Below are 17256 nucleotides of genomic sequence, written 5' to 3'. Positions count from 1 at the left end.
ACACACACACACTGAAACCTCCACACACACACACACACACACACAATGAAACCTCCACACACACACAATGAAATCTCCACACACACAGACACACACAATGAAATCTCACACACACACAGAAACCTCCACACACAATGAAACCTCCACACACACACACACACACACACAACACCCGAAACCTCCACACACACACAATGAAACCTCCACACACACACACACACACACACACACACACACACACACACACACACACACCTCCACACACAATGAAACCTCCACCCACACACACACACACACACACACACACACACACACACACACACAATGAAACCTCCACACACACACACACACACACACACACACACACACACACACACACACACACACACACACACACAATGAAACCTCCACACACACACACAAAATGAAATTCTCCACACACACACAAAATGAAATCTCCACACACACACACAAAATGAAACCTCCACACACACACACACAAAATGAAACCTCCACACACACACACACACACAAAAAAAACCTCCACACACACACACACAAAAAGAAACCTCCACACACACACAAAATGAAACCTCCACACACACACACAAAATGAAACCTCCACACACACACACAAAATGAAACCTCCACACACACACACAAAATGAAACCTCCCCACACACACACACAATGAAACCTCCCCACACACACACACACACACAATGAAACCTCCCGACACACACACACACACAATGAAACCTCCCCACACACACACACACACACACACACAATGAAACCTCCCCACACACACACACACAATGAAACCTCCCCACACACACACACACAATGAAACCTCCCCACACACACACACACACACAATGAAACCTCCCCACACACACACACACACAATGAAACCTCCACACACACACACACAATGAAACCTCCACACACACAATGAAACCTCCACACACACACACACAATGAAACCTCCACACACACACACACACACACACACACACACACACACACACACACACACAACAAATGAAACCTCCACACACACACAATGAAACCTCCACACACACACACAATGAAACCTCCACACACACACAATGAAACCTCCACACACACACAATGAAACCTCCACACACACACACACACACACAATGAAACCTCCACACGCACACACACAATGAAACCTCCACACGCACACACACAATGAAACCTCCACACGCACAGACACAATGAAACCTCCACACGCACACACACACACACACCCGCCCGCCCGCCGAAACCTCAGCCAGCCTCCACGCACGCGCGCGACGAAGCCTCCACGCACGCGCGAAACCTCCACACACACACAATGCCTCCACACGCGCACACGCGCGACGAAACCTCCACACGCACGCGCGCGACGAAACCTCCACACGCGCACACGCAATGAAACGCTCACACGCCTCCACGCGACACAATGAAACCTCCACACGCGCGCGCACACACGAAAACCTCCACACGCACAGCCTCCACACGCGCGCGCGCAGCCTCCACACGCGCGCGCGACGAAGCCTCCACACGCGCGCGCGCGACGAAGCCTCCACACGCGCGCGCGACGAAGCCTCCACACGCGCGCGCGCGACGAAGCCTCCACACGCGCGCGCGCGCGACGAAGCCTCCACACGCGCGCGCGCGAAGCCTCCACACGCGGCGATGACGCCTCCGGCGCGCGCGCCTGCGCGCGCGACGAGCCTCCACACGCGCGCGCGCGCGAAGCCTCCACACGCGCGCGCGACGAAGCCTCCACACACACGCGCGCGCGACGACCTCCACACGCGCAGAAGCCTCACACGCGCGCGGCGACGCAGCCTCCACACGCGCGCGCGCGCGCGACGAAGCCTCCACACACGCGCGCGACGAAGCCTCCACACACGCGCGCGCGACGAAGCCTCCACACACGCGCGCGCGACGAAGCCTCCACACACGCGCGCGCGACGAAGCCTCCACACACGCGCGACGAAGCCTCCACACACGCACGCACGATTTGCCCGCCACACACGCGCGCGACGCAAGCCTCCACACACGCGCGCGCGACGAAGCCTCTCACACGCACGCGCGCGATTTAAGCCTCCACACACGCGCGGCGCGACGAAGCCTCCACACACGCGCGCGGACGGCGCGCGCGACGAAGCCTCCACACACGCGCGCGCGACGAAGCCTCCACACACGCGCACGCGCCCGCCCGCCCGCCGAAACATCAGCCCGCCGAAACATCAGCCCGCCCGCGCGCGACGAAACCTCAGCCAGCCCACGCGCGCGCGCGACGAAGCCTCCACACACGCGCGAGCGCGACGAAGCGCCTCCACACACGCGCGAGCGCGACGAAGCGCCTCCACACACGCGCGCGACGAAGCCTCCACACACGCGCGCGACGAAGCCTCCACACACGCGCGCGACGAAGCCTCCACACACGCGCGCGACGAAGCCTCCACACACGCGCGCGACGAAGCCTCCACACACGCGCGCGACGAAGCCTCCACACACGCGCGCGCGACGAAGCCTCCACACACGCGCGCGCGACGAAGCCTCCACACACGCGCACGAAGCCTCCACACACGCGCGACGAAGCCTCCACACACGCGCGCGACGAAGCCTCCACACACGCGCACACGCGCACACACACACACACACACACACACACACACACACACATCCCCCCTTCTGTCTCTCTACAGACAGACACACACGCACACACACACACACACACACACATCCCCCCTTCTGTCTCTCTACAGACAGACACACATTCACTAACTCCAGTAAAACCCCTCTACCCAACCTGAACAGCCCCAGACCAGCTCCAGACATCCAGGCCCAGGTCCAGAGGTAGTATAGTGCAGACAGAGGTCTGAACCCCAGCTCGGACTGCTCTGGTCTGGGCTGCCGGTCCAGTGTGTGAGGGACACGAGACACAGCATCACTCCCAGAGAGAAGGACTACTCAACAATGGAGCTGTGTGTATTCCCATTTCTCTCTCTCCCGACCACACACACAAAAGTAATTGGGATCATGCCTGCTGTATTAGAGCGGGCCTCAGGGCTGTGTGTGTACAGGCATAAGTTGCAACCTTTTCCAGCGTATCATCAACATATAGTTATATATGCATTAGCTGTGTGTGGGTAAAATCAATGGGGAAGCCAAGCCAAAAAAATACAAATAAAAAGCCATTACAACCAGTGTTGTGATAAATAAGTTCTCTCTATAACCTGTTAGTTCATATGCCTTGGCACCGTGATATATAGGCCTAAGGCCGAGACAATAAGGAGACACAGTGGCATAATAAATTCAACCACAACTTTATTTCATCACAAAACCAGAGAGCCACATTTGTCCTGTGAAGTCCACAAAGCATATTGCATGTAACAAAGAGTTCCATCACCTACAGAATGGTCAAGCAAGTTAATGTTTCCGACAATTATGTACCATTAAACAACTTGATTTAGAACCACAGAGCTACCACAAGTCCCAAAGAAAACAGGAGCTGCCTCCACTATTCCAGCACCATTTCAAAGTCATAAAATCACCTCTGCGTAGTCTAATACAGTGACAACGAAAAGATCCCAAAAACAATTCCATCCAATCAACCAAAGCTAAATATGATGTGGCTGTCCATGGGACTGATTTCCGTGCGTGCATGTAAGTAGAAAAAACATTTTGACTCACCCTACAAGTAGAGAAACGCCAATGCCATCTTCCTCACTTTCATGTTGCCGAAACGGTCTCCGACTGTCATACAGTACACACTTTTAGTTTTTGTTGTCCTAGGCAAATCATTGTACCATCTAAACCGCTGTGAAATATATTTTCAGCTGTTTGAAGCTGGTGTACAAAACTGAAAGTAAAAGATGCAAAAACTAAACTTGAGAACAGGAAGCATAGCAATGGCGCACATAAATACTTCCGGCGCCGACAGAGATGGCCGCCTCGCTTCGCGTTCCTAGGAAACTACGCAGTTTTTTGTTTTTTTACGTGTTATTTCTTACATTAGTACCCCAGGTCATCTTAGGTTTCATTACATACAGTCGAGAAGAACTACTGAATATAAGATCAGCGTCAACTCACCATCAGTACGACCAAGAATATGATTTTGGCGACGCGGATCCTGTGTTCTGCCTTTCAACCAGGACAACGGAATGGATCCCATGCGGCGACCCAAAAAAACAACTCCGTAAAAGAGGGAAACGAGGCGGTCTTCTGGTCAGACTCCGGAGACGGGCACATCGTGCACCACTCCCTAGCATTCTTCTTGCCAATGTCCAGTCTCTTGACAACAAGGTTGATGAAATCCGAGCAAGGGTAGCATTCCAGAGGGACATCAGAGACTGTAACGTTCTTTGCTTCACGGAAACATGGCTCACTGGAGAGACTCTATCGGAGGCAGTGTAGCCAGCGGTTTTCTCCACGCATCGCGCCGACAGAAACAAACATCATTCTGGTAAGAAGAGGGGCGGAGGCGTATGCCTTATGGCTAATGAGACATGGTGTGATGAAAGAAACATACAGGAACTCAAATCCTTCTGTTCACCCGATTTAGAATTCCTCACATTCAAATGTCGACCGCATTATCAACCAAGAGAATTCTCTTCGATTATGATCACAGCCGTATATATTCCCCCCCAAGCAGACACATCGATGGCTCTGAACGAACTTTATTTGACTCTTTGCAAACTGGAATCCATTTATCCGGAGGCTGCATTCATTGTAGCTGGGGATTTTAACAAGGCTAATCTGAAAACAAGACTAAATTTTATCAGCATATCAATTGCGCAACTAGGGGTGGAAAAACCTTGGATCATTGTTACTCTAACTTCCGCGACGCATATAAGGCCCTGCCCCGCCCTCCTTTCGGAAAAGCTGACCACGACTCCATTTTGTTGATCCCTGCCTACAGACAGAAACTAAAACGAGAGGCTCCCACGCTGAGGTCTGTCCAACGCTGGTCCGACCAAGCTGACTCCACACTCCAAGACTGCTTCCATCACGTGGACTGGGATATGTTTCGTATTGAGTCAGATAACATTGACGAATACGCTGATTCGGTGTGCGAGTTCATTAGATCGTGCGTTGAAGATGTCGTTCCCATAGCAACGATTAAAACATTCCCTAACCAGAAACCGTGGATTGATGGCAGCATTCGCGTGAAACTGAAAGCGCGAACCACTGCTTTTAATCAGGGCAAGGTGACTGGTAACATGACCGAATACAAACAGTGCAGCTATTCCCTCCGCAAGGCTATCAAACAAGCTAAGCGTCAGTATAGAGACAAAGTAGAATCTCAATTCAACGGCTCAGACACAAGAGGTATGTGTCAGGGTCTACAGTCAATCACGGACTTCAAGAAGAAAACCAGCCCAGTCACGGACCAGGATGGATGTCTTGCTCCCAGGCAGACTAAATAATTTTTTTGCCAGCTTTGAGGACAATACAGTGCCACTGACACGGCCTGCAACGAAAACATGCGGACTCTCCTTCACTGCAGCCGAGGTGAGTAAGACATTTAAACGTGTTAACCCTCGCAAGGCTGCAGGCCCAGACGGCATCCCCAGCCGCGCCCTCAGAGCATGTGCAGACCAGCTGGCCGGTGTGTTTACGGACATATTCAATCAATCCCTATACCAGTCTGCTGTCCCCACATGCTTCAAGAGGGCCACCATTGTTCCTGTTCCCAAGAAAGCTAAGGTAACTGAGCTAAACGACTACCGCCCCGTAGCACTCACTTCCGTCATCATGAAGTGAACCGCCCAAATAGGTCCACAGACGATGCAATCTCAACCACACTGCACACTGCCCTAACCCATCTGGACAAGAGGAATACCTATGTGAGAATGCTGTTCATCGACGACAGCTCAGCATTTAACACCATAGTACCCTCCAAGCTCGTCATCAAGCTCGAGACCCTGGGTCTCGACCCCGCCCTGTGCAACTGGGTACTGGACTTCCTGACGGGCCGCCCCCAGGTGGTGAGGGTAGGCAACAACATCTCCACCCCGCTGATCCTCAACACTGGGGCCCCACAAGGGTGCTTTCTGAGCCCTCTCCTGTACTCCCTGTTCACCCACGACTGTGTGGCCACGCACGCCTCCAACTCAATCATCAAGTTTGCGGACGACACAACAGTGGTAGGCTTGATTACCAACAACGACAAGACAGCCTACAGGGAGGAGGTGAGGGCCCTCGGAGTGTGGTGTCAGGAAAATAACCTCACACTCAACGTCAACAAAACTAAGGAGATGATTGTGGACTTCAGGAAACAGCAGAGGGAACACCCCCCTATCCACATCGATGGAACAGTAGTGGAGAGGGTAGCAAGTTAAGTTCCTCGGCATACACATCACAGACAAACTGAATTGGTCCACTCACACAGACAGCATCATGAAGAAGGCGCAGCAGCGCCTCTTCAACCTCAGGAGGCTGAAGAAATTTGGCTTGTCACCAAAAGCACTCACAAACTTCTACAGATGCATAATCGAGAGCATCCTGGCTGGCTGTATCACCGCCTGGTACGGCAACTGCTCCGCCCACAACCGTAAGGCTCTCCAGAGGGTAGTGAGGTCTGCACAACGCATCACTGGGGGCAAACTACCTGCCCTCCAGGACACCTACACCACCCGATGTTACAGGAAGGCCATAAAGATCATCAAGGACAACAACCACCCGAGCCACTGCCTGTTCACCCCGCTATCATCCAGAAGGCGAGGTCAGTACAGGTGCATCAAAGCTGGGACCGAGAGACTGAAAAACAGCTTCTATCTCAAGGCCATCAGACTGTTAAACAGCCACCACTAACATTGAGTGGCTGCTGCCAACACACTGACACTGAGACTGACTCAACTCCAGCCACTTTAATAATGGGAATTGATGTCAAATATATCACTAGCCACTTTAACTATGCCACTTTGTTTACATACTCATCTCATATGTATATACTGTACTCGATACCATCTACTGTATCTTGCCTATGCTGCTCTGTACCATCACTCATTCATATATCTTTATGTACATATTCTTTATCCCCTTACACTGTGTATAAGACAGTAGTTTTGGAATTGTTTGTTAGATTACTTGTTGGTTATTACTGCATTGTCGGAACTAGAAGCACAAGCATTTCGCTACACTCGCATTAACATCTGCTAACCATCTGTATGTGACAAATAAAATTTCATTTGATTTGAAATCAGATGTACCGCTTCTCAGACTTGCTTTCAATGAACATGACAGATCTATAACTCACATTTCTGTGGGAATTTGGTCGGGTCACCCAAAAAGTTAGATACGGCAGCTTTAACATTAGTCTACATCTAGCTACATAGTGAACTTCCACTCTCAGGCCAGCGGCACAGTGTATGAATTTATGGTTGGATCAATCGCCGTTATAATCATTGATCAGTAGGGAGGATAATTTTTTTTAAATTCTGTCAACGTTTGGCTTTTGATGTGAAGCAAAATCCAAAATGGCTATCTGGACACTTTTTTTTGTGTGCCAAGACTCAGTTTAGCTCAACGCTGATTGGCTATTATCTTTGTTTTTAGGGAGGCCAAATTTGCTGAGCTTCCCTTGCATTCATTCAATGCTACGGGCGGCAACAATGCTCTTTTTGGCCAGACAGCATCAGACAGATGGACTACACAGAGGCAAAAGGGGCACTGTTTTGCTCGCTCAGATGCAGCCACCGGTGAGATAAATTCAGTCGCTTGGGAATTGAAGGAAAAGTATAACAGAGACGAGAGCGACGAAAGATATCAAATAAAAAGTCTTAGTTCATTTTTGAAGCCTGGCTTCCCAAGGCATCCATGAATACACACCACCATCTAAATAACAGCAATTGAACGTTATCTGCCCACAACTTGTGGCCTGACGCTAACTTAGCGGTCACAGAGCTATATAGCTTAACCGCGAGACAGAGATACTAACAGATTAAGTAGCTAGCACTAGAGTGGGTGTATGTAAACACGTACTAATAGGCTCTGCTAAACCGTGACTCTCTGACTGTGACCAGGGTTCACACCAGGGTTGGAAATTAATACCTGCCAAATGCGGGTAGATTTTGTCATTGGCGGGTAACGGCCAGTGTACACTAGGGAGTGGTAAATTTCTGCGTGCAGAGGTAGCCGCCCAGAGTGGCTCGCTTGTGGACATGCTGGCAGCACATTTGTTTGTGCATCAATAACTCAGTATAGCAAGTTTGTATGAAGGTCTAGTTATTAAATGGGTAAATGGTTTAATCCATTCTCCTTTTCATTAATTTATTCACAGTAATCTAGTAATATGCTCTAAACCACTAGTGACAAACAAACTTTCTTGCCCTGTTTCCAATCGTCCACATGGCTGGGAAAACCTATCCAAGTAAGTAAATACATTAATTTTTAAAAAACGAACAAACAACGTATTATTAGCTAGCTAGTTACAGTGCAGGCTCATTCAAATTTGACTCGTTTCAGGAAACTAGGCGTATGTCGCACATCACTACTTCAAAGGAGAAGCATTTCATCGTTTTTTTAATTCAAAATGTTTTTTTTTGTTGGCAGAATTACCTTCTGAAATGTGACCTTTCATGTGACTTAAAAACAAACTTGTATGCCACCTGTAAACACAAATAAAATGGTAACATTATGAGCCTAGCTGATTAAGCCACAGAAAAAGTCTGGAACCTTCTCGCTAGCCATGATTTGCTGAGTTAATGGATGGGCATGCCATGCCGAGAGATGAGTTTGGATTGGTCTGCCATGTAGCACGCTTCTGTCTGTAACATGAGCTGCTAAGTATGTGTAGGTAAGCAGTTTTTTTGAGAGAGATCACTAACTGCACAAGTGTTGCTAATGCTCTCCACCTTCTGGAGGAGCAAGTTTTGAAATCAGTGCAATGCCCAGTGGAAGCAGAGCATGACAGCTAAGGAGATGGAGAAAATTCAGGCATTTGATCGCAAATAGTTAGCTTTAGCTACCTGTAGATTCATGCAGGGTAGTGTCGTTATGAGTTGGGATAATAGTTAATTGTTTAGCTAGCTACAGGTCTAAACAAAATACTCCACTACGCAAGTAACCATTTCACTGTAACGTTTACACCTTCTAACAAGCTAACCTCAAAAAAGAAACGTCCTCTCACTGTCAATTGTGTTTATTTTCAGCAAACTTAACATGTGTAAATATTTGTATGAACATAACAAGATTCAACAATTGAGACAAACTGAACAAGTTCCACAGACATGTGTCTAACATAAATGTAATGTGTCCCTGAACAAAAGGGGGGTCAAAATCAAAAGTAACAGTCAGTATCTGGTGAGGCCACCAGCGGCATTAACCTGTTGTGACTAGGGGGCAGTATTTTCATTTTTGGAAAAATAACGTACACAAAGTAAACGGGATATTTTGTCAGGACAAGATGCTAGAATATGCATATAATTGACATCTTAGAATAGAAAACACTCTAAAGTTTACAAAACTGTAAAAATATTGTCTGTGAGTATAACAGAACTGATATTGCAGGCGAAAGCGTGAGAAAAATCCAATCCGGAAGTGCCTCATGTTTTGAAAGCTCTGCGTTCCAATGAGTCCCTATTGAGCAGTGAATGGGCTATCAACCAGATTACTTTTTCTACGTATTCCCCAAGGTGTCTACAGCATTGTGACTTAGTTTTACGCATTCATGTTTAAGAATACCCGTAAGCAGCTACATTGTGTAAGTGGTCACCTGATGGCTCTCAGAGTGATTCTCACGTAAAATACAGAGGTAGCCATTTTTCCAATCGGTCCTACTTAAAAACAAATTGTCCCTGTGGATATATTATCGAATAGATATTTGAAAAACACCTTGAGGATTGATTATAAACAACGTTTGCCATGTTTCTGTCTATAATATGGAGTTAATTTGGAATATTTTTCGGCGTTTTCGTGACCGCAATGCAGACTGTCGTTTTTGTGTGTATACTTTTTCCATAACGACAACTTTGATGTCGGACGACAATAGAATGTTCATGATGTCACTGCAACAACTGTATACAGACATTTTGATAGTAGTAGTAGTATAAACCAGACTTTAGTCATGAAATCTTTGGATGTACACTTGTACTCACTGTTTAGCACATGGTCTCACATGTGAATCCTTAAAGAGATGGGTGGGGCTAAGTCTCAAGAGGGTGTGAATGATGCTGAGTGGGTGTAGACAAAGAGCTCTCCAGTAGGTGTACCAAAACATTCAAAGGGACATTTTCTCAAAAGTGGGGTTACAAGTTTATCAACTTCCAAAGCAGAATAACTTTCCCATTTGTTCCTCAACTGCAGTACATGATACAATTTTCTATCTATGAGCCTCTACTTTTATCCAATGTAAATAACACCATTTCAAATTTTGCTACATAAGTCCGAATCGAGGCGGTCAATAAGCTACTGACGTAGCTAGCTAACTAGCCAACATTAAATACTGTATAGCTAGCTAAGTGAATTAAATAACGTCATATTAGCTAGCTATTTTGATGTATTTATCATTGTAAATTAAAAACAAACATATGCATTTGTAGGTAGCTAGCTAACAGGTAGCATTTGTAGGTAGCTAGCCGTATTCAATGATCTGGCCAAGGCTTTTGACTCTGTCAATCACCACATCCTCATCGGCAGACTCGACAGCCTTGGTTTCTCAAATGATTGCCTCGCCTGGTTCACCAACTACTTCTCTGATAGAGTTCAGTGTGTCAAATCGGAGGGTCTGCTGTCCGGACCTCTGGCAGTCTCTATGGGGGTGCCACAGGGTTCAATTCTTGGACCGACTCTCTTCTCTGTATACATCAATGATGTCGCTCTTTCTGCTGGTGAGTCTCTGATTCACCTCTAAGCAGACGACACCAGTCTGTATACTTCTGGCCCTTCTTTGGACACTGTGTTAACAACCCTCCAAGCAAGCTTCAATGCCATACAACTCTCCTTCAAATACCTGGGTGTCTGGTTAGACTGTAAACTCTCCTTCCAGACCCACATCAAACATCTCCAATCCAAAGTTAAATCTAGAATTGGCTTCCTATTTCGCAACAAAGCATCCTTCACTCATGCTGCCAAACATACCCTTGTAAAACTGACCATCCTACCAATCCTCGACTTCAGCGATGTCATTTACAAAATAGCCTCCAATACCCTACTCAACAAATTGGATGCAGTCTATCACAGTGCAATCCGTTTTGTCACCAAAGCCCCATATACTACCCACCATTGCGACCTGTACGCTCTCGTTGGCAGGCCCTCGCTTCATACTCGTCGCCAAACCCACTGGCTGCATGTCATCTACAAGACCCTGCTAGGTAAAGTCCCCCCTTATCTCAGCTCGCTGGTCACCATAGCATCTCCCACCTGTAGCACACGCTCCAGCAGGTATATCTCTCTAGTCACCCCCAAAACCAATTATTTCTTTGGCCGCCTCTCCTTCCAGTTCTCTGCTGCCAATGACTGGAACGAACTACAAAAATCTCTGAAACTGGAAACACTTAGCTGGTACTTAAAGCTAGTGAGGGAGATGTCAGAGCAGCTCACAGATTACTGCACCTGTACATAGCCCACCTATAATTTAGCCCAAACAACTACCTCTTTCCCTACTGTATTTATTTTATTTATTTTTGCTCCTTTGCACCCCATTACTTTTATTTCTACTTTGCACATTCTTCCACTGCAAATCTACCATTCCAGTGTTTTACTTGCTATATTGTATTTACTTTGCCACCATGGCCTTTTTTTGCCTTTACCAACCTTATCTCACCTCATTTGCTCACATCGTATATAGACTTGTTTATACTGTATTATTGACTGTATGTATGTTTTACTCCATGTGTAACTCTGTGTCGTTGTATGTGTCAAACTGCTTTGCTTTATCTTGGCCAGGTCGCAATTGTAAATGAGAACTTGTTCTCAACTTGCCTACCTGGTTAAATAAAGGTGAAATAAAATTTTAAAAAACAGCCATGAAAGAGGGTGAAAGGACAGCAGCTCCAGCTGTCAATTAAGTTTCTGCCTTAGCACCACAAAGGATCAACTCATCATCAAGCTTCAAGTGGTATTTATGTATTCATTTTCCTTGATATGATCCTTCTGTCACATGCATCTATCTATCCAATAGTATGATTTGTTATAAGAGATATTATACTTTAGTAATCCACAATGACCCGCTGATGTAAAAGTCTAATAATGACATTATCTTCCATATACCTACAGATACCTTGAGATTCCTGGAGATTCCTTCAAAACGATTACCTACAGTTACTGTGTAAGGGACTTCACAGTTGGGTGCATTGTTGTGAGTGTGACCAGGGCCATCTGGGAATGGAGGAATTCAGGCATGTGTGAAGGCTACCTATGTCCTGCATAACTTCATGATGGACATTTCTATTTTTTATTTCACCTTTATTTAACCAGGTAGGCCAGTTGAGAACAAGTTCTCATTTACAACTGCAACCTGGCCAAGATAAAGCAAAGCAGTGCGACAAACAGAGTTACACATGGGATACACAAAGGTACATATAAATATATATAATATATATATAATACAATATAAAAAAATCTATAAACAGCATGTGAAAATGAGGACCAGGAGGGGACATGCAGCTCTCCACCGTGTGCCAGACCAGAGTTCTGCTGCTCTACAAGATGTTGCACGGACGGGGCCAACAATGCAACACGGGAGGCAAACAATGTGGAGAATGTCTTCACCTCCTACTTCAAAGAGGGTGCTGTTCCCTGGCAACGCCATAGACTGCACTATGCACAACCAAAGGCTATTTTAAGAGACGCCCACAATAAAGAGTATTCTTTACATTGTCAACTCCAGTTATTACAATTCCCGGTTCCTCTCCTTTTCATTTCTACTTCTCAGATAAGGGTGATTGTCTGCACAAAAACAAAACAGGCTCTTAAGCTCTCTGGGACCGTTCGGGACGTGAGCGTCCCACCTCTCAACAGCCAGTGAAACTGCAGGGTGCCAAATTCAAAACAACAGAAATCCCATAATTAAAATTCCTCAAACATAGAAGTATTTTACACCATTTTATAGATAAACTTCTCGTTAATCCAACCAGTGTCCGATTTCAAAAACGCTTTTCGGCGAAAGCACAACATATCATAATGTTAGGTCAGCAACTAGTCACAGAAAGCATTCAGCCATTTTCCAACCAAAGAGAAGAGTCACAAAAAGCAGAAATATAGATAAAATTAATAACTAACCTTTGATGATCTTCATCAGATGACAATCATAGGACTTCATGTATGTTTTGTTCGGTAAAGTTCATATTATATCCAAAAATCTGAGTTTACATTGGCATGTTACGTTCAGTAGTTCCAAAACATCCGGTGATTTGCAGAGAGCCACATCAATTTGACAGAAATACTCATAATAAACACAAGATAGAAGTGGAATTTTAGATCCAAGTGGAATTTTAGATCCACTTCTCCTTAATGCAACCACTGGGTCAGATTTCTTAAAAACTTTACCAAAAAAGCGCACCATGCTATAATCTGAGTAGAGCGCTCAGAGCCCATACATATATCCGCCATGTTGTGGAGTCAACATTAGTCAGAATAGCATTATAAATATTCAGTTACCTTTGATGATCTTCCTCAGAATGGACTCTCAGGAATCCCAGTTCTACAATAAATGTTTGTTTTGTTTGATAATGTCCATCATTTATGTTAAAACAGCTCCCATTGTTAGCGCATTCAGTCCAGTAATCCACATTCATAAAGCTCGTTCACTAGTTTCAGACGAAAAGTCAAAAAAGCTCCGTTAGTTAGTAGAAACACGTCAAACGATGCATAGAATCAATCTTTAGGATGTTCCAACCGGACAATTCCTTTGTCTTCAGAAATTAAGTAGCTACCTTTCACGTGTGCCTGTGGCACTCTGCCAGACCACTCACTCAAATAGCTCTTATGAGCCCCTCTTTTAGAGTATTTTTTTTTATTTAACCTTTATTTAACCAGGCAAGTCAGTTAAGAACAAATTCTTATTTTCAATGACGGCCTAGGAACAGTGCCTGACTGCCTGTTCAGGGGCAGAACGACAGATTTGTACCTTGTCAGCTCGGGGGTTTGAACTTGCAACCTTGCGGTTACTAGTCCAACGCTCTAACCACTAGGCTACCCTGCCGCCCCGGCAGTAGAAGCATCAAACAAGTTTCTAAAGACTGTTGACATCTAGTGGAAGCCATAGGAAGTGCAAAATGACCAATATCCCACTGTGTATTCGATAGGGGCTGAGTTAAACAACTACGAACCTCAGATTTCCCACTTCCTGGTTGGATTTTTTTCTCCGGTTTTTGCCTGCCATACGAGTTCTGTTATACTCACAGACATCATTCAAACAGTTTTAGAAACTTCAGTGTTTTCTATCCAAATCTACTAATTATATGCATATTCTAGCTTTTATGGCTGAGTAGCAGGCAGCTTAATTTGGGCACGCTTTTCATCCAAAATTCCCAATACTGCCCCCTACCCCAAAGAAGTTAAGAGTCACCCATACTGAAAAAAAAAACAATTAGACACCCTACAACCCACACACTGGTATATCAATCTGATTTATGGATTGTGTTTTGTGCAGTAAGCAGGCTCAGGTGTCTGCCCACCTTCAAAGAATAGGCAAGAGGACCAACCATGGAGAATATTAAGACATCTCATTATTTATATTACTACGCTATATTGTTTGTCCTGTGTCTGTGCATGTTTTTCAGTATAAAGTATTCTGGAGCCATTCAGTGTGGACACTGGACACCAGGTGAGGCCACACACACACACAGATTCCTGTTGAACACGGTCTCTTTTTAACAGTCTCTTTATATATGTGAACCCCTCCCGCTTCTGAACTGCTTGACAGAGGGAACAGTATGAACAGAGGTGACAGGTCACTTGGTCGGGTCAACATGAAGCATTATAAAATATATGCTTTACATTGAAATACAGATAGAGATGTAGTAGTCCCAGAGTTAATGATCCATGGTTTTGCATTTCACCTCCTGATGATTATGATGACATACTGTTAGTATTAAAAAGACTAGGCTTAATTAATCATGCCATCGCTCTCTCCCTCTCATCTGCAGGTATGTTTTGATGTGAGAGGATACCAACCCCCAGTCGCATCATCACCACCTCACCCACTTTAAGATAACCCTTGGGCCAACTGGGGGTCCAAGGCTGGTTAGAGACACTTCTGATAATTCTGATGACCTGAGAGAATAACGTTTAGTAGCACTGTAATTCATTACTCATGTGCAGTCTTCCCTGCTCCTCTGTTCTCATCTCTTTCCCCTTGTCGGTCACACTCACACCTCTCTCCCCACCTTTTCCTTCCTCTGTTTTTATAATGCATACCAGATGTGCATTGAAGTACCGATTGAACTAGTATTTCAAATATAATATCACAAAAATCATATTTATAATGCATTAAGTACAGATTGAACTTGTATTTATAAAATATCACAAAAATAATATTTATAATGCATGAATTATGTATTTATAACACTTGGATAAAGAACTTTTCAAACAAGCTTTTCACATTCTCTACTGGTTGAAATTAAGTCTCTAATTTGATTAAATACTACACCTATCCTGTGTCCTAAGATCAGTGTAGATTAAGGAAATGACCTGGCGAGAAGAACCTGTTTTACATTATTTATATGATGCATAGGAAGTGTGGTGTACTGTTTTTGTAATTCTGGTCCTATATGTATGCCTTACAAATCAGCCTTTAACTAGTTAAATCATGTGCTCTAGTCTAAGGCAATGTTACAATGTACAACCATTGATGTCCTGGGACCAGGAATGGTAAACACTGTTGAAGTGTATAATTGTAATAAATGCAGTGCGTGCAGACACAGCATCATTCAAAGACTGGAGTTTGATACTCCAAAAAAGAAGGCCTCACAGACATTCATACCTGAACCACACCTTTATTTGCCAAGATAGAGTACAAGATCAGAGAATACATTCAATGTATGTGGGGAACTCATGCTTGGTAATAACTACATGTATATATGACTTGCATCCTTGGCACAATAAAGTTATATTATATTCTACTCAATTCATAGGCTTCATTGATGCCATTTAGAATGTCTTGAAGTTAATACAACCGGCTATGATTGCTGTGGTTCATAGCTAGCTAGCTAATATTGACATTATAATATTAGCATGTAACAGTCATGTGTGTAACAGTAATTTTCTGCAATTTCTTGGGGATTAATGATTAACTGGTGGAAGCAATTAAAATCACTGTTCTGAACTAATATGTATACCAAATGTTTTAGGGTCCACACACAGATAAGCTACAAAACTAGCTACACATCCATAGGCATACAGGTATTTTTATCCTCCACTACGCAATAAGAAAAGAGTTAGCTAACTACATTACTTTAGCTGCATTGCATAGCAAATATCAGCAAGGCAAGCTTACAAAATTGTACTTTAAATTAGCAGTAAATGCTTTAGCTAGGTAGATACTTTACATCCACTCTTTCCCTAGACAACAGCTTGGTTTTCTCAGGAATCCCAAAACATTCAACAACAAACACACTCATAAAGCTACCTGGCTAATGTTAGCTAGTCAGTGAGCTTGCTAAATAGAGATTTTGACACAAGAGCATGCATAATTGTCTCTACATTAACTTATTCCTGTCGACTGTACATTTTCTTCATGATTAGTTATGACATTATAATTACTTACATTTGCTTCCATTCTAGTATTTTTGTCAGCCATCTTTGCTGAAGAAAGTCTCTAGCATTGGGTCGCAGAGAGTCAAATTCGTCATGGGAACCACTCGATATGATTGATGACTTCATAAAGTTGGGAAATGCATTACTTTTTCACCGCCTCCCACACCAAGTTCGTGTCACCCAACGGTCCCCAGACCACTCCGCTTCTCACCGCGTTCCTTCCATTGAAAATGAATGGGAAGCGGGTTCACTGCACGGTGTACATGAGCCGTAAGAATGTATATTTCACCAGCCACGTTGGCAGGTGGGCACATAGAGCATTTGTGATTTTTATGTTTGTTTTTTTAAGCCCACATGTAGAAGTTGGTCGACTTGTCAAAGGCTACTAAAAGTGTAACTTTGTTCTCATGTTTCTTGGACAGTTCCATAATTTTGTTCACATGCTAGGTTGTTTTTCAATTTGAGTTTGCTGCAACTGTCTGCTGCTAGGAAGACGTCGCAGTCAGATTATTTTCCATCACAGACAAGCGA

At 44.9% G+C, this 17256-nt stretch overlaps 1 protein-coding gene across 1 annotated transcript in view; it reads right to left on the bottom strand.

Annotated features, from left to right (window-relative positions):
- Nucleotides 1-17256, bottom strand: part of rps6kc1 (ribosomal protein S6 kinase polypeptide 1) — a 54533-nt gene that overhangs the window by 26761 nt on the left and 10516 nt on the right. The gene's annotated exons all lie outside the window — the stretch shown is intronic.

This window comes from Oncorhynchus nerka, linkage group LG13 (genome assembly GCF_034236695.1).
Source record: "Oncorhynchus nerka isolate Pitt River linkage group LG13, Oner_Uvic_2.0, whole genome shotgun sequence".
NCBI lineage: Eukaryota > Metazoa > Chordata > Actinopteri > Salmoniformes > Salmonidae > Oncorhynchus > Oncorhynchus nerka.
This window is presented reverse-complemented; position numbering and strand designations above follow the sequence as displayed.